At 53.2% G+C, this 21,193-nt stretch overlaps 1 protein-coding gene across 1 annotated transcript in view; it reads left to right on the plus strand.

Moving 5' to 3' along the window:
• The window catches only part of TEKT1 (tektin 1), a 30,215-nt gene extending 20,807 nt beyond the window's left edge, over positions 1 to 9,408 (plus strand). Inside the window, exons 9-10 of the transcript XR_004912864.2 lie at positions 7,061 to 7,244; positions 8,331 to 9,408. The gene's annotated coding sequence lies outside the window, so the exon portion shown is untranslated. The remainder of the gene's footprint in view (positions 1 to 7,060; positions 7,245 to 8,330) is intronic.
• Positions 9,409 to 21,193: the final 11,785 nt, after the last annotated feature.

Here is a 21,193-nt window from a genome sequence, read left to right on the forward strand (position 1 = left end):
GTGGGGCTTTGCAGGGTGAGTAGGAGCTGCGAGGCCGACCAGCTTGGCCTGGTGGTGGTAGAGGAGGAACCGAGGCATGGGGCCAGGCAAGGTCAACCTGTCCGGAAGCGATGCGGTCCGTCTTGAGGTACAGAAAGGGCCCTCCAGGGAGGAGGAAGAAGGATGGCCCAGAGCAGAGTTCAGGCTCTGAGCCTGGGGCTAGGGCAGCGAGACTGCAGGAATGGGTGGGTTTGTGGGTTTTTCGCAGGACACGATTTGGAAACTGGATAACGAGGCGGGGAGCACTGGAAGGTCTCTGAGCTGGCCGCTGGATTGCACGTGGTCCCCCTACCAGGCTAGGGAGGCCGGGGCACAGCCAGGCCAACAGCCCGCCTGATGTGCCGAGCCCTTGGACTTTCTATAGCCATCTGCCGAAGTCTTCGTGACCTGCTTTCAGTGTTTCCCCGGCCTGAAAACTCTCCTTCTTCCCTTTACCACTTCCAAAGCCCCCCCGTCTTCAAGGTGCAAGCCCTACCACTCCATAACGCTTTCAGTGGCTACGTTACCAAGGGGCCCACGATTACCCTAGCGCATAAAAATGCAGGGCTGGAGGACCTCTGAGAATTATTTCTTTACAGACGGGAACTGAGGCCCAGAGAGGTGAAGGGGCTTGCCTATGGTCACACAGCAGGTTGGTGACAGGTCTCGGGCTGAGGGACACGTTAAGCATAGTTCTCAGTTCAGGACAGACATTTGTGCAAGAGCACTCTTTGGTTTTACTCCTTTGATGTCCTTGTCCGCACTGGTGTCCTTGTCCGCACTGGTGTCCTTGTCCGCATCAGTGTCCTTGTCTGCACTGGTGTCCTTGTCCGCACAGCTGTCCTCGTCCGCACTGCTGTCCTCGTCCGCACTGGTGTCCTCGTCCGCACTGCTGTCCTTGTCCGCACTGGTGTCCTCGTCCACATCGGTGTCCTCATCCACATCGGTGTCCTCGTCCACACTGCTGTCCTCGTCCACACTGCTGTCCTCATCCGCACTGGTGTCCTCGTCCACACAGCTGTCCTCGTCCGCATCGGTGTCCTCGTCCGCATCGGTGTCCTCGTCCACACTGCTGTCCTCGTCCGCACTGGTGTCCTCGTCTGAACAGCTGTCCTCGTCCGCACTGGTGTCCTTGTCCGCACAGCTGTCCTCGTCTGCACTGGTGTCCTTGTCCGCACTGCTGTCCTCGTCTGCACTGGTGTCCTTGTCCGCACAGCTGTCCTCGTCCGCACTGCTGTCCTCGTCCGCACTGCTGTCCTCGTCCGCACTGCTGTCCTCGTCCACACTGGTGTCCTCGTCTGCATCGGTGTCCTCATCCACACTGCTGTCCTCGTCCACACTGCTGTCCTCATCCGCACTGCTGTCCTCGTCCGCACTGCTGTCCTCGTCCGCACTGCTGTCCTTGTCCACACTGGTGTCCTTGTCCACACAGCTGTCCTTGTCTGCACTGGTGTCCTTGTCTGCACTGCTGTCCTTGTCCGCACTGCTGTCCTTGTCCACACTGCTGTCCTCGTCCGCACTGGTGTCCTTGTCACACGCACCAACCTGTTCTGACGTGTCTGATGTGGGTCTGTGCCTGTGCTTGCCAAATGTGCGCTTGATCCTGGTGAGCATCGTCATGTTGCCCTCCATGCCTGCCTCTCTCCTGGCCGCTCTCCCTGTGACGGACCCCCAGACGGCCCCAGCTCCCACACCACCACAGCGGCCACGAGCGCCCCCAAGCTCCTGTGTGGTGGGGGGGTGGTCCTTTGGGGTCTTCGCTGGTTTCTTGCCCTCATCATCCCACACTGTCCCTCCACGCCTCCAGCGGCCTCTCTCATCTCCAGATCCAGACAGACTTCCCCGTGGGCTGTGGCGGCAGCCTGCCCCCATCCAGGTCACGGCGTCCACGGGGGTCCCAGAGCCACTGCCCGCCCTGCCACCTTCGCCTTCCCCTCGCGCCCACGTCCGTCCTCAGGGTAATCTTCGTCCCAGCCTGTGTCACCCTTTAGACACTCTTCTTCTGAGCGGCCCTTTCACACGTAACAAAGGAAGAGGTGGGGTTGTTGCTTCATCCATAGAAGCTGCCGGCGGCTAGGGGCCCCTCAGCGCTTAGCACGGGGCACGGTGCTCAAGAAGAGCCAAACCAGTTCCCAAGCTGGTCAGAGGAATCATCGGACACGCTAAGCCACAGGGGGTGTCCAAAGAACATATTTGGTAGTCTGGGAAAGCAGTGGCAAGCGGTCCACAAGTCCCGGTCCTTGCTGGCAACGTCCCCCCTCCCCACCTAAACCTCCTGGCCAGCCAGAGGCCCGGGAGCTTAGCGGGCTGGACCCCGGCTCTGTCAGTCGCTATGGATGACTTTGGGCAAGTTAATTTTCCTTGTGCCTCAGACCCCACATCGCAAACCAGGGATGAAAATGGTGCCCCTCTCAGTGTTGGCAGGGTTAAACGAGCCCCATACGTGGAAGGTGCCGGAACAGCGCCTGGCGCATAGCAGATGCTGTACCAGGGTTCGGGGCCTGGAGTAAGTTGATGCCAAGGCATTCTCAGGATCGCTGTATGGGAGGGGTGGGCACACCCGGTTTAGGAATGGGGAAACAGAGGAAGCTGAGGAAGGCTCCCAGCAAACGCCCTACTAAGTGCGGAAGTGGGATTCCAACCCAGCCCAAGGGCTCTCAGGCCGAGTGCTGTCCACCTGCCCCAGAGCTGCCAACCCGGGAGGGAAAGCTAAGCAAGTCCCACCACCCTCGGCCCGGAGGTGCCCGGGGACGCTTGCTTCCAGGAGGAGGCGGAGGGGCCCGTTACCCGCTCGCCGCGCCCCGCTCGCTGCGCCCCGTTTGGGCTGCGGGGACCGCGAGCCGCCTGCCTGCTCCGCCCGCGCCGCCTGCGCTCGGATGCCGACTCCGCGCCCGCGGGGACGCGCGCCCTCGCGGGGGATGAGCGCCAAGGGCGGCCGCCTTTGTGACGCGCCGCCCTCCGCCCTCCGCGGGCCTCCGCTCGTCCCCCGCGCCCCCGGGGTGCGGGGCGCCGGGGCCCAAACCTGGGGTCGTCAGAGCCGGCGACCGTGCGTGGAGAGGGCAGGACCGGCCCGGCGCGGAGTGTCCCGGAAGCCTCGCGGGCCGGGGCGGAGGGCGCAGGAGCCGGGGTGTCGGGGGACCTGGTCCCGGGGTCCCAGGAGGATGGGGTGCCAGGGGGGCCGGGGGCCCATGAAGGATCTGGGCTCAGGTGTGTGTGCGCGCGCGCGTGCGCGCGCACGCGAGTGTCTCGAGATGGGAGGGGAGGTTCGGGCATGGCAGGGCGCTGGGGGTTGGGGTGGGGGTGACTGGAGTCGGGGTCCGGGTGTCCAGGATCCAGGGGTCCGTGGGGGGGGGTCGCTGGGGATGGGGAGGGGTAGGTTCGGCACCAGAGGGAGTGGGGGTACAGCTGACGGGGCGGGGGGAGCTGGGGAGGGGACGGAGGCCAGGGTCCAGGGCTCTGGGGCTGGGGAGCCAGGAGACCAGGGCGTGGGCAGCGGGGTGTAGGGTCTGGGGGTCTGGAGCCGGGGTCCAGGAGGGCCGGAGGTCTGGTGTGTGGGAGGCAGGGGTGCTCGGGGACCTGGGTGCTGGGGTACTGCGGTTCCGTAGGCAGGGGTGCCTGGGGGCCAGGGGTTCCATGGGGATCTGGGCACAGGGGCAAGAGTGTCCGGGATGGGGGGGCGCTGAGGGGGCTGGGGAGGGTGTTACTGGGGGCCGAGGGTCCAGGGTCCAGGGATCCAGAGCTGGGGGGGGCAGGGGTGCAGTTCCGGGAAGCCAGGAGATAGGTTTGAGCACCAGGGGTAGCATGGGGGGAGTGTATGATGGGGGGCCAGGGGCCTGGAGTAGGTGGGGCAGGGGAGGAGACTGGGGTCTGGGGTCCAGGGAGCCAGGAGATGGGGAAGGGGGGGCCAGGGCTGAGGCTGCGGCTCAGGGGTCTGGGGGGCTGGAGCGGGGATCTGGGTCCAGGATCCCGGAGGGCCGAGGGTCCGGGGTCAGAGAGTGGGGGGTGGGGCAGGGCATAGGGGCGTAGTTTGTTTAACGGGGCCACAATACACAAGTAAATTACATAATATGTTAGAAGTTGATGAATGCCATAGAAAAGAAAACAGTAGAGGAAGGTAAAGGGGTGGGGAATGTGGGGTGGGGAAGAAAGCTGCAATTTTAAATGTGTTGTCAAGGGTCGTCTCCACAAGAAGTCTCATTTGAGCAAAGACTTGAAGGAGATGAGCTTTAGCTTTGGGAATATGGTGGTGGGGGGGCGTGGCCTCCAGGCAGAGGGAGCAGCCAGTGAAAAGGCCCCAGGGAACGATGTGCTCGAGACCACCGGAAGGCCGGCGAGCTAGAGCAGCCAATGAGATCGGAGAGGTGAGTGGTGGGGGGGGGGGGTGCCCGGCAGAGATGATGTTGGTTCAAAGGCCATTGTAAGGATCCGGACTCTGAGTGAAATGGGGCAGCAGCCAATGCAGACTTGTGAGCCAAGCCACAGCACAGTCTGACCTCTATTTCTAAAGGACCATGTTGAGGGCTGTGGTGCAAACAGACCATCAGGGCAAGGTTAGAAGTGGGGGACCCATTAGGAGGCTACAGAGATGGGGGCTGGAGGTGATGGTAGTTGCACAGGGTGTCGACAGTGGAGGCAGGAAAAAGTGTTTCCTAATGGACTGGATGTAGGGTTTGAGGGAGAGAGGAGTCAGGAAGAACCTGAGGTTTTGGCTTACACAACCAGAAGGACAGAGTTGCCATCAACTGAGCTGGGAAAAGCTGGGGCAGAGAGGATCCCATTTGTTACATTTAAGATGTTTATAAAACATGAGGTGACGATGCTGAGTAAGAAAGGATATACGAGTCTGGAGTTTGGATGAAAAGTCCAGATTGAATTTGGGAGTCTCTGTCTACATAAGGCATTTTTTCAAGGCTCCCCAAAATTTAGAGGTTGTGGAGCCAGAGAGGGAGAGATCAGTAAGGAAATTGAAAACCAGGAAGAGTATGGAATTCTGGAAGTCAAAAAGTAAGCTGAGGAAAAGAGGTGATGAGCAGCAACGTTAGATGCTCCTCATAAACTGAAGACTGAGAACTGACCGTTGAATTTAGCAACGTGAAGGTCATTGATGATTTTAACAGGGGCAGTTGGCAGGTGCAAAAGCCAAATGGGAGTGAGAGCAAGGGTGGGAGAAGACAGTCTCCAGGAGACAGTGAGTGACTAGACAACTTGCTCAAACATTTGTATAAAGGGGGACGGGGAAACAAGCTGGCGGCTAGCAGGAAATGAGATCAAGAGTATTTTTTGTTTTTCTGTTCTCGAGAAATGTTAACATAAAGTAAAAGATCAAGAACCATAAAACCAGGGGCGCCTGGGTGGCTCAGTCATTAAGCGTCTGCCTTCGGCTCAGGTCATGGTCCCAGGGTCCTGGGATCGAGCCCCGCATCGGGCTCTCTGCTCTGCGGGAAGCCTGCTTCTCCCTCTCCCACTCCCCCTGCTTGTGTTCCCTCTCTCACTGTGTCTCTCTCTGTCAAATAAATAAATAAATAAATCTTTAAAAAAAAAAAAAAAGAACCATAAAACCACATGGAATAAATGATTTCCGTCAATTTGCAAATTAAAAAAATAGGGAGAGAAGGCTTCCCCTGAGGGGTGAAGATAACCCCAACAATGTATTTGTTACTATCATCCCTTTGAAAACTTAGCACAACAAATGTTAGAACATACTGGAGTGAAGTTCGAGACTGGTGTTGCCTGTGCATGCAGCTCATTTTACCTCTGCATGTTGTAGGACAGAAAGGGGAGAAGCAATGGGGCAATGACCTTGGGTAGGCAAGAAAGATGGGGTGTAGTGCACCAGCCAGATTTGGGAGCAGAGGAAGCCCCTCTGTGGTTCATGGGGGTGGAGGACAGCAGAGCGTGTGCAGGTGGATGCTGGAACCTGGTGTGTCTGGTGGTGAGTGCTCACTTCTCACGCAGTGCTAGGCAGATCATCATCCCCATTTTATTCAAGAGAGGCTCAGAGAAGCTACACAGCCCGTAAGTGGCAGAGCAAAACTAAAACCATAGAGTTCCAGCTTGATTAGAGTCCTCCCCACCCTCCAAGTAAGTGTGTGGGTGTCTTTGGCTGCCAGAGTGGACATTTTGACCGGGAGGAGTCAGCACACTCTTGTTCTCGTGCTCACCAAGTATCTTCTGATTCCAACACTAGACCACATATGGGATGGAGTAAGCATCAGCAGTGAGGGCAACAAATACGCAGGTGACTCGAGCTGCTGAGCCCGGGACCCGCGTGGCTGGGGCAGTGCTTCTCAAGCTTGAAGCGCTAGGGATCTCGTGGACCTGCAGAGTCTCGAGGAGCTTTTCTGGGAGGAGGGCCTGAGAGTCTGCATTTCCAACGAACTCCCAAGCGATCCCGAAGATGCTGGTCCACGGACTGTACCCCAAAAAGCCAGCGCTGAAGGGTAAAACAACCCTAATGCCAGTCAACAGACGAACGGATAAAGTGTGGCATGACCATAAAAAGGCCATAAAAGGGATGAAGTCCTGACACCTGCCACAATGTCGGTGAACCTTGAAAACGTTCCGCCCCACAAAAGGAGCCAGCCACGTAAGACCACGTATCCGACGATTCCATTTGAACAAAATGTCCAGAACGGGCAAATCCACAGAACCAGAAAGCAGATTTGTGGTTGTCAGGGGTTGTCAGAAAATGATAAGACAGGTCCTATGGGGCCAAAAGGGCCACGTCTAGGCAGTGAAGGTTGGGGGTGTTCCCAGGTGGTTGGGGGGGCTCTGGGAGGAGCCGGCACCAGCTCTGTATGCCAAATCAGCCTAAAGTGATCCACTGACATCCTCTTGGAGCAAAGCAAAAATAAGTATGGGAACCCCTAATATCCACGTTCTGTCGCACTGGGCCCAGAATCTACTTTTCTTACCGCATTTCTGGAGCACAAACTAGCGATTGGTACCCGTAGAAAGTGACAAATTCCTGCTCACCTTATGGTGGAAATACTTCTTTTTGGGATCGTTTGGTTGCAATAACGACAATAGATTCTGCTTTTAGGAGCTGGAATTCTCTTCCCTGAATAAGCACAGAAACGACACCGTAATGGTTGCCCGTGGCTGTGGCTAGGCCAGCCCCCCTGCAGCTCTGTCCACCGCCGTTGTCCACGGTGGTCCTGAGTACGAACGGCCCCAGGCCCGCCTCGCCATGAGCGTCCACACTGCCGGCGTCCTCGGCCACGCAGGTAACCCTCGGCCAAATCACCCATGATTTCCCCTACGTGGCCGCAGACGTGCGCCCAGGGCAGCACGCGACCGTGATGAGGAGGCGGTTTCCTGGAGCGGGACTGGTTTCCGAGGAGGCCACAGTGCCAGCCTTGTGCCCCCTGGCTGCGCTTTTCATGCTGGGACTTCTGAGCTCTGGCAGCAAGCTGGTGCCCCTGTGCATGTCTGGGTCGGGGGTGCTGAAGCTGACAAGTCCAGCCGCGCTGGGAGGCAGGACGTGGACGCGAGGCTCAAGCATTCCAGTTTCTCGTTTGCCGGTTTTGAGCTCGGCCAGATGCTTTAGCAGAGAGGCTTAGGGCACAGGGGATTTTAGGCTCCGCATGCGTTCCCCTGTGACAATATGACCAGAACCCCACATTAGGAGCAGGGCTACAGGGACAAGTGGCCGGGCTATGGGCTTTGGGGTGTCCCCGAAAGTCTAAACTGTCCCGGCGGGCAGGTAGCTGACCCCCCTCCTCTGGGCTTCCACTGAGTTTCACGCTTCCTCCCCGAGCTGGGGCGCCTGCCCGCGGCTTCAGGTGCTCTCACGCCCCGCCCGCCCCGCCCGCCAGCCCCGGAGAGAGCAGCTTCTCACCCGCACACCTCTGAGCCTCTCCTTGCTCCCGCCACCACCCCCGGAGCCTTTCTGCCTCTGAGTTTCGTTCCTTGCAGACAGAGAAACAACTGAAAGTGCCCCAGCAGCCAGACCCTCTGCTCCAGGGCGGAAGGAGGGTTCCCCCAAATCTCAGCCCGGGCTGCTCCAAGGTTGCTGTGTGGGCGCCCCCAGGAAGCCCCTCGTCACGGCAGTTTCTGACCCAGGACAGTCCGACTTCACCGCCCCTGGGCCTCACGTCCCCTTCCAGAAAACTCCCTCCTCCTCTGCAGGGGACAGCGGCCTCAGCCCCGGGACTTCCTGCCCCTGCACTGGTCCCAAATGGGCTTGGAGAACAGGGTGGTGTGTGCCAAGATGCAGGGCTCAGAGGCACATCCCTGAGCAGCTTGCTGAAGAAGGACAATGGCAGGCCGGTCTCCTGAGTGGCTCTTTCCTCACTTCTGAATCACGACAGGTGCACCTCGCTTCCCTGCGCTTCGCGGACGCTGCGCTGTTTACAGAGTGAAGGTCTGCATGAGGCTACGGGGAGCACGTCTGTCCGCACCGTGTATCCAACCGCGTTTGCTCGCTTCCTGCCCCTGGGTCACATTTTGGTAATTCTCACACTATTTCAAACTTTTCATTCTTATGTTTTTGAAGTGATGGGGTCTGTGGTCAGTGATCAGGACTCACTAAAAGCTCAGAGAATGGCGAGCATGTTTCAGCAATAAATACTTTTATTTTTTATTTTTATTTTTTTAAAGATTTTATTTACCTGAGAGAGAGTGAGAGAGAGCATAAGCAGGGGTGGGGTGCAGAGGGAGAGGGAGAAGCAGGCTCCCCGCCGAGCAGGGAGCCCGATGCGGGACTGGATCCCGGGACCCCGAGATCACGACCTGAGCCGAAGGCAGACGCTCAACCGACTGAGCCACCCAGGCGCCCCGTAACGTATATTTAAATAAAGGTGTGTACATTGTCTTAATAGACACAACACTATTGCACACTTTATAGATGACAGTGTGGTGTAAACGTAACTCGTACATGCACGGGAAGCCAAAGTATTCCTCACTCACTCTATCGTGATGCTCGCTTTTTTGGGGTGGTCTGGAGTGAAAGCATGTCCCCGAGGTGCAAACGCTGCGTTGGCGCTGACCAGCCAAGAGGCAACAAGGAAGGTTCTCTTTCATCATCCCGGCTTCAGATAAAGAAACCGAGGCAGGTGGCGAGGGAGCAGGGGTGTCCTACCGTCCACAGGCGGCACACTCAGACTCTGAACCCAGGCCAAGTGGCCCCGGCTGGTTTCTCCACGGACGGCTGGAGGGCAGGGAGGTCTGGGTTTGAATCCTGCGAGTGCACTCGGCTGCCAGGTGATCACCTTCGCTTTTTGGCTTCTGTCTCCTCATTTCTTTGGACTCAACTGGGGACGTGGGGGACGTTAGTCCAGGCGCCCCCAGAAATTGTGTGCAAAGTTGCTTTCTTGTGAGTGTGTGCCTTTTCTCGAGGAAGAGTGAACATTTTTGGTGGAGTGCACACCCAGTTACTAATGACACGACTGAGTGACCCAAAAGATTTGAGAAATCAAGTTCTGTTAAGGCATCACGTCCAAAATTACACCTGCCTCATTGAATCAAGAGAATAGCAAACACTTGTGTGTCCACTTGTGATCTTCCCACAGGGAGAAGCAGGATACAATTGGTTAGACAAGTGGAAATGATGCAAATAATTGCAACTCCATTAGAAACATTTGGATATTATATACTTCATGTTGATTTCTTTAGGGCATTTTATATGCATTTCTCTTTCCCAGAATTTTGTTCATAAAAAATCAAGCCCATCGGTAATTAGCTTCACTATATTTACCTTTATGGTTTATAAACACAATGAAGATACTACTGCATAGTTGGAGAGTTTGAATGTGGTTGCATATCTGTCTAGACATTTTAATTTATTTCAAGGTTAGTGAGCGCACTGTATGCGTAACTCCACAATAACAGCTTTTTGCTAGAACATGCAGCTTGTCCTGATGTCCGGAATGTCAGGAATCAAACAGGGGTCTCTGGGGCAAGGGTGGGTACTAACGACTTAAAGCGCGTGGCCACACATGGGCTCTTGGTGCTGAGATGGGGGGACAGATGCTCCCAAACTCATCCACACGCTGGAATCACGTGGGGAGCCAGGGAAATCCACTGTTGCTGCCCAACCCCAGTGAGTGTGATTTCCCTGGTCGGGCACGTGGCCCAGACTGTGGAGTCTCTGAAAGGTCCCTGGGGTCCTAAGGGGGAAGTGGGGCCCCGCGGGCATCGGAGGGAAGGCTGACTCTCAGTCCTGGGGCCGGTGCTCTGTCCTTCCCATCTGAGGAAGAGGAAGATGGGGCAGATGAGCTCCCTGAAGAGTCTGGAGATGTAGATGTGCAGCGACGGGACAGACACTTGGTCCTCGTGGAAGAAAGATGGGCTGGGTTGCCACAGTGGGGACGGCCAGGTCAGAGGGCACAGGTCCCCCTCACTACCCTGTCCCCCAGGATGAACCTGCGGGACGGAGGGGAGCCGGCCCCGGGACTGAGGCTGGGGCAGGGGGTCTGGGCTGCGGCGAGCACCCAGCTCTCCCGTCCCCCGTGGGCGAGCGTGCAGGAAAGCCCCCCAAGCCTAGGTGTGTGCTAGCTTCACGTGGAGAGAAGGGGAGGCAGCCCGCAGGACGGGGTCCTCGGGGAGGCAGGCGGGACAGGACGTGAGGCTGCCCCCCTCCCCCACGCTCACTTGGGAGACCCCTCCTCGTGCGGACCCCTGGGGTCTCAGATCTGTCCCCAGCCCCGAGCAACAAGCAGCGGCACCAGCGAGCTGGAGGGTTCTGGGCCGAGAGCGGCCGCTCTGAGGAGGAGGACGGGATGGGACTCCAGCCTCCTGCCGGACTCTTCAGTTCGGGCACCGAACCAGCCACGAGCACGGACACGTCTCCCACGGCCCCGGGTGCACAGCGCCTTTCCCAGCTGCTCGGCTGTACGGATTAAAGCCCCATTTCCCAGCTACAGAAACCGAGGCACAGAGAGGTTGTGCAATTTGCCCGAGGTCGCACCGTGACTGTCAGAGCTGCTGTTCAAAAGAGGTTGATGGGACTCCGGGACCTGGGTGCCTCAGCAAGACACGACCCACCTTATTGGACGCGGGCAGGGGCTCCGGGCCAGGAGAGACCCGGGTTGGCCTCCTGGTTCTTTCCACTTAGTCGGTGCTGCTCACTCCTGCCACTGTGAAGACCGACAATAATGAAGAAGCTGAGCTTTCCCATGGTCTCGGGTCTCCTGCCAGGACCCCAGGACGGAGGGGTGGCCAGGAAGGAAAAGAGGGGGACATGGGGAGGCCTCCGGAGGGCAAGGGTCAGTGGGGGAGGGCTGACCTGGAAATGACCAGGTCATTTCTCGTCTGTATCCTCATTTTCTTCCAGGATGTTCCCTCTGTGGACTGTCCCACCCCAGCCCCATCCCGTCCCTTCCAGAACGACTCCTATGTTACGGATGGTAGAGGACCAACGTCCCTTGTCCCTGCGTGTGGTTAGCCGCTTGTCTGTCCGCGTGAGTGACCGGAGACTCACCGCGTCTTCCGTCGGGCTGCCGACCAGTCCCTTCCGCCAGAGGGACCCGCGCGTGGTGCCCGGGAGGCCCTGGAGCCAGCGTGGCCTGGTGGCAGCGGCTGGTCAGGCGTTGGCCGTCCTGACCCAACCTGCAGGGTCTGCGTCCGAGGTAATTAGAGCAGAAGTTAGGAGCCCCTCCCAGAACCCAGCAGCATGGCCATTGCCCTTTGATTTTAAACAAAACTGGTAATTCTATCCCTAAAGCACAAACGCTTTCATTTTTAAAAAAGTTGGAATATTATGGATGAAGCCAGGTTTCTTTTTGGCCACCGCGCCGGCTCCCGAGCCAGTGCTGTTTTTACAGTGTGGAAGGGGCGCGTTCCCTCCACAGCCTGTCCCCATTCCCACCACGACAGGAGGCAGGGCTGTGGGCGTGCATGATTGCATCGTTCAGCCAGCCGCCCTTGGCTGGTCCCCAACCCTCCCCAGCCCCATCCCATAAAACCCCCGAGAAATGCCCCGTGTGAGCTCAGAACTCCTCTCCAGGCCACTGTAGCTACCCATGGCCGCTGTCCCGCCAACATGGGACCGGAGGGGGTCTGGGCTGTCACGGGAGCCAGTCCTCGGAGCCTTACCTTTCACCAGGAGGAGGGAAAGGGGCGAGCGCCAACTCTGGGCTGGTCTGCAAACAGGAAGGACAACACATACCTGGATGCATGGTTTTGAAATGAGAGACTGCGTGTGAAAGGTGTCCAAGGTCACGGGAGACGGGAAGGGACACCCCAGGGAGAAGGTTTCAGCAGTCGACTTCGAGAACCATCTTAGCTGGGTGTCGTTCCCTCAAGGGATCGCTTTGCTCAGGACGATGAAGTCATGGCAGAGGTATTTCACTTCCCAAACAGAAATTACACGGTGCTGTTCTGCATACTTCTCGGTGGTGCCTTGGGAAGGATCCTGTGGTCAGAGTGGACCTGAGTCCCGGGAGACATGATCATCAAGATTGCTGTCTCCCCAAGGGCCGTGTGTTTGGGTGGGAGTTTGTCCATCAGACCACATGCAATTGCATCAAATGAGTAGTCTCTGGAGGGACTTCAAGGCCCGGAATATCTGTGTTTGTGTTTGGGGCAGACTCCGCGCCCGCCTGGGTGGCAAAGTCAGGGGATGACCTGCTGGCTCCTGCTTGGCTGGCGTGTGAAGGAGGGAAGCATATCATTAAGCCCCCGGGTGAGAGGCAGCAGCTCCAGGCGTCCCGTCTGCACCGTGGCCCCCGAGCCTCCCCCTCCCGTCCTTCTGTCTGAGGTCCATTTTCACACACTCATTAAAGCACCTGCTCGCCAGCCTCCCCCGGCCCGATCAGCAACCACAGCTCCCCTCTTTGTCCCCACACGGACATTTTCCCGGAGCCCCAGAGGGGCCGTCTCAGGGTCAGTGTTCGGGGGCCCTTGATCTCAATCACAGAATGGCCACCCTAGCAGCTGCCAAAGGCTGGGTCAGGGGACACAGGACAAATGACCACGCACATCAAATCTTTGTCACTTGTCACTTGTCTGGGGGTGAAAGAGAAAAAAATCATGCCCTGAGCATCTCTTAATTATCCGAAATAGGGTGCACTTACTGTGCATGAGCCAAATGTCGGGAAAAAGATAAGGTGGGCACCAGGCCGAGTTGGCAGGATACGATGTTACAGAGCAGAGGGCCCAGTCGGGGGTGAATTATTCCCCGATCCCAGTTTGCTTTTCAAGATACAGTAGACAGAGGATAGGCCACTGTATTTTCCACTTTATTTTATTTATTAATTTATTATAGCCAAATGGCCTATAAGCACCTGGTTCAGGGGTGATACTCTCCAATAAAATCAAGTCTCTGCTCTCAGAGAGCTCACAGGCTACAGAAGCGAAGCCTGAAGGAAAGGAATGCGCTTGAACTTTGTAAATACGGAGATGTAATCTCACCACGGAGGTGAGAGGGGTGTGACCCGAGTCAGCGGGGGCGGTCAGGTCGGGCTGACCTGGTCAGGTCTGTGCGTGTGTGTGTGTGTGTGTGTGTGTGTGCGCGTGTGCATGTGCGTGCACGCAGGCACGCTGGGGGAGGTGGGGGGGATGGGAGGGGAATAGGGCAGGGCACTCGGGCAGGTCCACACCGGGCTGGAAAACACCACCCCGTGGCAGGTAGTCTGTGTCGGGGGAGAGAGAGGGAGGCTCACACAGTTGTGAGAACTTCGCAGATGTGGTTAAGTTAAGGGCGTGGGGATGGGAGATGCTCCTGGGTCCTGGGGGGCGGCTACAGATAATCGCAGGTGTTCCTGAGAGATTTGATGAGACAGGTGTGTCCTTGGTCACACGTGGTGACCAAGGAGAGAGATTCGGAGACGCCGCTGCTGGAGCTGGGAGCAGCCCCGGGGACAGGACGAGGCGGGGACATGGGCCCCCAGAGCCCCCGGGGGTGCAGCCCCGCTCACACTGCTGACCTCCAGAACCGAAGAGAACAAATGTTATGTTGTTTTCAACGACGAATTCTCCGGTGACTTGTTACAGCACCCACAGGGAACGAATACAGTTATAATACACATTTTTGATTTTCCTTGGACTAATTAGGGCTGACATTGTATCACTTCACGTAAAAGGCAGGGCCGAGCAGCCCTGTAGGACTGTTTGCGTCCCTGCCCTCCCCTCCCGCGTCCCCGACTTGTCAGAGCATCACACAGACACCGCAAACCCTACCTGTCTCGGGGTACGTGCGCCACCGTGACAAACGACCCAAACGGGCCGAATGGAAATTTGTTTCTCAGAGTTGTGGAGGGTGGACGTGCCGGCTCGACGGCGTCCTGGTGAGGCCGCTCCTCCCGCCTCCTTGCTGGGGGCTCAGGTGGCCTTTGCTTGGTGTGTGCGTGTGGGGAGAGAGCTCTCTCTTCCTCTCCTTATAAGGCCACAAATCTATTGCATTAAGACCCTACCCGTATGACCTCATCATCTCCTAAGAGCCCCTTCTCCGAATACTGTCTCAGCGGGGGTTAGGGCTTCAACCGATGAATTTGGGGGGAAACAGTCCAATCCATAGCTCCACCCGACAACATCGTTACATTTTGCTTTTGATGGCCATATGAATCCTAAAGACATCAAGAGGAAAAAGAAGAGTCGTTGGCCATTCCATTCAACCTAAAGCATTTTATTTATTTTGCAGTGCAGGTCTTGTGGCGATGAATTCCTTCAGTTTTCTTTTATCTGAAAGTGCCTTCACTTTGACTCAATTCTTCTTTTAAAGATTTATTTATTTACTTGAGAGAGAGAGAGAGAGGAAGAGAGCGAGTGGGGAGGGAGAGAGAGAATCTCCAGCAGAGACCCTGATGAGCGCAGAGCCCGACGCGGGGCTCGATCCCACAACCCTGAGATCATGACCTGAGCCGAAATCAAGAGTCAGATGCTGAACCGACTGAGCTGCCCAGGCTCCGTCTCGATCCATTGCATGTTGAATTCTGGGTTGACAGGTGTTTTTTCTTTCAGTACATTGAAAATGTGGTCTTCCCTGCGCAGAATCTGGTAAGAAGTACGAGATCGTTTGAATTGTTGCTCCCCGTATGCAGTCTTTCATTTTCCTCTGGCTCTATCCGCAGTTTCTCCTTATCTTTGATTCGCAGCAATTTGATAATTATGCCGAGGTATCGTTTTCTTCATATTTATCCTGTTGGGGGTTTGCCCAGCTTCTCGTATCTTTACATTTATGTCTTTTGCCAATTCTGGAAAGTTTCAGTCATTTTTGACAAATTTTTTCTGCCCCATTCTTTCTTCTTTTAGTTCTCTGATTAAATGTTCGTTAGCTACCGCGCCCCCCGCCCCCGCCAACTCCCGGGGGTTCTGCTCTGCCCTCTTCCTCTATGGCTTTCAGATGGGATGATTTCTATTCCTCTAGCTTCGAGTTCGATGACTTCCCTCTGCACCTCCTGTCTGCTGTTAATTTTTAATTTCAGATATTGTATTTCTCAATTTTTAGAATTTTCACTTATTTTTTTAAAAGTTTTTATTTATCTGCTGAGATTTCCTATCTGCTTATCCTTTACAGACAGTTTTCCTTTACGTAGCCATTAAGCATAGTTACAATAGCTGTTTTCTTTTTTTTTTAAAGATTTTATTTATTTGACAGAGAGAGACACAGCGAGAGAGGAAACACAAGCAGGGGGACGTGGGAAGAGGGAGAAGCAGGCTTCCTGCCAAGCAGGGAACCCGACGTGGGGCTCGATCCCAGGACCCTGGGATCATGACCTGAGCCGAAGGCAGACGCTTAACGACTGAGCCACCCAGGCGCCCCACAACAGCTGTTTTCAAAACCTCTACTGATTACCTTTGGGTCTCCTTGGGGTTGGATTCTACGGATATGCTTTCTTCTGAGAGTGGGTCCCACCTGCCGGCTTCTTTGTTGAGGAGCAACTTGGGATCGAATCTTGGACACTGTGACTATTGTGTTTAGAGATTCTGGATTCTGTGATACTGTCTGAAAAGCACCACTTTGTTGTTGTTTTTATCAGGCAATTAACTGATTGGATGCAAATGCAGACTTCGAATCTCAAATCCCAGTGCAGATTTTCATGTGTGGCTGTTTAAATGCGCCTCCTGTCTGCAGTTCAGGGTCATCTGGGGATTTGGGGCAGAGTTTATTTGCAGAACTTAAGGCTCCTTCTCTCTCACACTCTCCTCGCACAGATTCCCCCGTCACTTTCCAGCCGGAGTGGTTGTTCTCTGGTCCCCTGGGCCAGAGAGACTGGAATTCCTCCCGGCTTTAGGTGGCCTGCCCGTCCTGAACGCTTTGAGAATGGAAATCCCCCTGGTTCCCTTCTCCCGGGCGCTACCTGATGTCGGGCTTCGCCTGGATGTGGGTGGTACTATTGTTGCTTTCCCTGCGGTGCCTTTGGGTAGGTTTCAAAAAAGGGTTATTATTTTTTATTTTTCCCAGAATCTGTAGTTAATACATTTAAGAACGGCCGTCCCATCGATCGCCTGGCCGTATTGGAAGTGGGGATGCCCTTGCTTCTGTCTTGAGGTCTCCACAACCATTGTCTTGTTCCTTTTCTAAATTAATAATTTCATTTATATATTAGTGTTTTTTACTTATTTTTATTGAAGTACAGTAGACACACAATGGGCGTCAGGCGTACAGCACAGTGATTCGACGTCTGGGTTGTACCTCCCCCACCCCCCGTGTGGCTGCCACCTGCCACCACATGACGCCATCAGGATACCCGGGACTGTAATCCCTACGCTGTGCCTTCCATCCCATGACGGCAAGTCTGGGCCTCCCTCTCCCCTCCTCCCCTCCTCCCCTCTGGCAATCATCAGTTTGTTCTCTGTATCTACAGGTCTGATTCTGCTCTTCGTTTGTTTGTTCATTTGATTCCACATATGAGTGAAATCCTACGGTGTTTGTCTTTCTCTGACTTACTTCACTTCACGTCATACCCTCGAGATCGATCCAGGTTGTTGCAAATGGCAAGATCCCATTCCTTTTTATGGCTGAGTAATGTCCCCTTGGGTATATACACTACCTCATCTCCTTTATCTGTTCATCTACCCATGGACACTTGGGTCACTTCCATATCTTGGCTGATGTAGATAATGCAGCAGTAAACACAGGGGTGCACATATTTTTTCGAGTTAGGGTTTTCATTTCCTCTGGGTAAATACCCAGTAGTGGGATTGCTGGTTCATAAGGCAGTTCTATTTTTAATTTTTTGAGGACCCTCCGTACTGTTGCCTGCTGCGACTACACCAGTCTGCATCCTCACCAACAGTGCACGAGGGTCCCTTTCTCTCCGTGTCCTCGCCCAAGTGCTGTGACCTCCGCGCTGTTTGGTGAGCTATTTACGCACGCTCCCGTGACAGGAGGCCGGTCACTGCGCCTGGAAGCCTCCCACCCCCGGAATTTGCACGGGCAGCTCCTTCACTTCGCTCAGTGAGGTCTTTCCAGGCCACCCCATAGAACATTTCTGCTTCATTCTGCGATATTTCTTATTTTACTTCTGTCCAGGCTTTCCTCCTCATTATACTATGTATTTGCTTTATTTTTTATCTATCGTTCATCAAGCAGACTCTAGCCCCACGAAGGAAGGTATTTTTGTTAGCCTGTTCCCTCTTACAACTGCAGTGACCGGGGCTTTGCTTGGAGCATATCAGGCTCTCAGTAAAAACTTGGAGGGTGAGCGCACGTTCCCGTCCGTACCCCACATGCAAGCACGTCTGTTTCTGCCAAGTCAGCTACGCTTCCTCTGTCATTCAAAACTGCTTCGTTTTCTCTTCTCCTCCCCTATGGGTACTTGTGGGTTCATATTTTTTTTTTATCTTGTTTCTATCATTTTAATAGGATTTGAAGAAGGTACAGAATTAAATGTCTTTGTTCAAGTAGCCATATTGAACCAGAAATCCAAGCGATTCATCCCACTCCTTCTACACAGTATTTTTCTTAGCTTGTTTGGAAACATTCCATTCTCCTAATAATTTGAATACTGATTTAACCAAAATGCTGATGTACTATATTGACAAGATATGGGGAAGGAGAGGAGAAATGGGTGGGCACAACGTGGCAGGGTTGGTGTTGGGCTGAACACTCATCTTTTGTGATAGAAAGTCAGCAAATAGTTCCTGGAATTAGGAAGTCACAAAGTAGAAGTTTAGTCGTTTTATGTAGAAATACAGAGGGATGGACTGAGGACACGTGCCGGAACGTCTGTTGTATGTGCTGCTGGGGAATGGGCAGAGGCTCGTGGAGGGCACCGACTTGTGTTGAAATCATCTGCTTTGTGCTGCTGAGCATTGTTCTAGTTCCTTCCTGGGGACCTCTCAGCCCTCCGTGGTGGTACGAGGGGGCCTGGGAGAGCAGCAGGGATGGCACGCAGCCACGAGGATGCCCAGGAATGCCCAGAGTAGAAATGTCATTAGGAGAATGAACTGTCATCCTTCATACTGGGGACACCTGCAGGGACGTTGGGGCATTGATGGGAAAAGCATTTTACTAACTTTTCTAAGCAGAGACTTGACCTTTCAGGTTACCTTTCGATTTTAAATAAAATTTGGTCTTTCTAGGGGCTCCTGGCTGCCTCAGTTGGTGGTAGATACGACTCTTCTTTTAAAAAATTTATTTTGGGGCACCTGGGTGGCTCAGTCGTTAAGCGTCTGCCTTCGGCTCAGGTCATGATCCCAGGGTCCTGGGATCGAGCCCCGCATCAGGCTCCCTGCTCAGCAGGAAGCCTGCTTCTCCCTCTCCCACTCCCCCTGCTTACGTTCCCTCTCTCGCTGTGTCTCTCTCTGTCAAATAAATAAATAAATAAATCTTTAAAAAATTTATTTAAATTAAATTAATTAACATATAATGTATTATTAGTCTCAGAGGTAGGTCAGTGATTCATCAGTTGCATAGAACACCCAGTGCCCATTGCATCACGTGCCCTCCTTCATGCCGGTCACTAGTTACCCCATCCCCCATCCACCTCCCCTTCTGTAACCCTCAGTTTGTTTCCTATGATTAAGAGTCTCTTATGGTTTGTGTCCCTCTCTGGTTTCATCTTGTCTTATTTTTTCCTCTCCTCCTCTATGATCCTCTGTTTTGTTTTTTAACTTCCACATATGTGTGAGATCATATGATACTTGTCTTTCTCTGATTGACTTATTTTGCTTAGCATAATACCCTCTAGTTCTATCCACGTCGATGTAAATGGCAAGATTTCATGGCTGAGTAGTATTCCATTATATATATTTATATAATCTATATAATACATACACACACCACATCTTCTTTATCCATTCATCTGTCGATGGACATCTCAGCTCTTTCCATAGTTTGGCTATTATGGACATTGCTGCTATAAACATTGGGGTGCACGTGCCCCTTTGGATCACTACATTTGTATCTTTGGGGTAAATACCCATTAGTGCAATTGCTGGGTCATAGGGTAGCTCTATTTTTAACTTTTTGAGGAACATCCACACTGTTTTCCAGAGTGGCGGCACCAGCTTGCATTCCCACCAATAATATAAAAGGGTTCCCCTTTCTCCGCATCCCCGCCAACACTTGTTGTTTCCTGTCTTATTGATTTTAGCCATTCTGACTGGTGTGAGGTGGTATCTCATTGTGGTTTTGATCCATATTTCCCTGATGCTGAGTGATATTGTACATTTTTTTCATGTGTCTGTTGGCCATTTCGATGTCTTCTTTGCAGAAATGTCTGTTCATGTGTTCTGCCCATTTCATGATTGGATTATTCTTTGGGTGTTGAATTTGATAAGTTCTTTATAGATTCTGGATACTAGTCCTTTATCTGATATGTCATTTGCAAATATCTTCTCCCCTTCTGTCGGTTGTCTTTTGGTTTTGTTGACTGTTACCTTTGCTGTGCAAAAGCTTTTTATCTTGATGAAGTCCCAATAGTTCATTTTTGCCCTTGCTCCCCTTGCCTTTGGAGACATGCCTAGCAAGAAGTTGCTGCAGCCGAGGTCAAAGAGGTTGCTTCCTGTGTTTGCCTCAAGGATTTTGATGGACTCCTGTCTCACATTTAGGTCTTTCATCCATATTTTTGTGTGTGGTGTAAGGAAATGGTCCAGTTTCATTCTTCTGCATGTGGCTGTCCAATTTTCCCAACACCATTTGTGGAAGAGACTGTCTTTTTTCCATTGGACATTCTTTCCCGCTTTGTCAGAGATTAGTTGACCATAGACTTGAGGGTCCATTTCTGGGCTCTCTATTCTGTTCTATTGATTTGTGTGTCTGTTTTTGTACCAGTACCATACTGTTTTGATGATTACAGCTTTGTAATGCAGCTTGAAGTCTGGAGTTGTGAAGCCAACAGCTTTGCTTTTCTTTTTCAACATTCCTCCGGCTATTTAGGGCCTTTTGTAGTTCCATACTAATTTTAGGATTATTTGTTCCAGCTCTGTGAAAAATGCTGGTGTTATTTTGATGGGGATTGCACTGAATGTGTAGATTGCTCTGGGCAGCATAGACATTTTAACAATATTTGTTCTTCCAATCCATGAGCATGGAATATTTTTCCATTTTGTGTCTTCCTCAATTTCTTTCATAGGTGTTCTGTAGTTTGTAGAGTACAGATCATTTACCTCCTTGGTTAGGTTTATTCCCAGGTATGCTATGGTTTTGGGGCGATGTACAGCTCTTGATCTCAGGGTGGTGAGTTCGAGCCCGACGTCGAGCATAGAGCCTACTTAAAAAAATTTTGAACTTTCTATAAACTAAGTTATTTTTGAACTAATCTCCTCACTTATTTCATATAAAATGTGAAAATTGTGAATATTTTAAAATATCAAACAAACAAAAAATCTGTTCACTCACTACTCAACTTTAGAAAGAAAATATTTGAAACAACAGCTGAAGTCTCCTGTCTCCTTGCTCCTCATATGTAACTGTATGTAACCACTCCTCTGGATTTGGAGTTTATTATTCCCTTTCATGGCTTTTGTTTTTTTTTTCTTATTTTTTAAAAAAGATTTTATTTATTTGAGAAGGAGAGAACATGAGCAGAGGGAGGGGCAGAGCCAGAGGGAGAAGCAGATTCCCCGCTGAGCAGGGAGCCTGACGCAGGACTCGATCCCAGGACCCTGAGATCAGGACCCGAGCTGAAGGCAGACGCTTAACCTACTGAGCCACCCAGGCGCCCCGCTGGCCCAGCTTTTAAACATTTATTTCATATGCATGGGCCTGGAAACAATGTAAAATGTTGTTTTTGCATGTTGCTAATCCTTGCATAAATGGAGTTAAAATGTATATATTTCTACAGCT

Source organism: Halichoerus grypus, chromosome 2 (assembly GCF_964656455.1).
Source record: "Halichoerus grypus chromosome 2, mHalGry1.hap1.1, whole genome shotgun sequence".
In the NCBI taxonomy this organism is placed as follows: Eukaryota; Metazoa; Chordata; class Mammalia; order Carnivora; family Phocidae; genus Halichoerus; species Halichoerus grypus.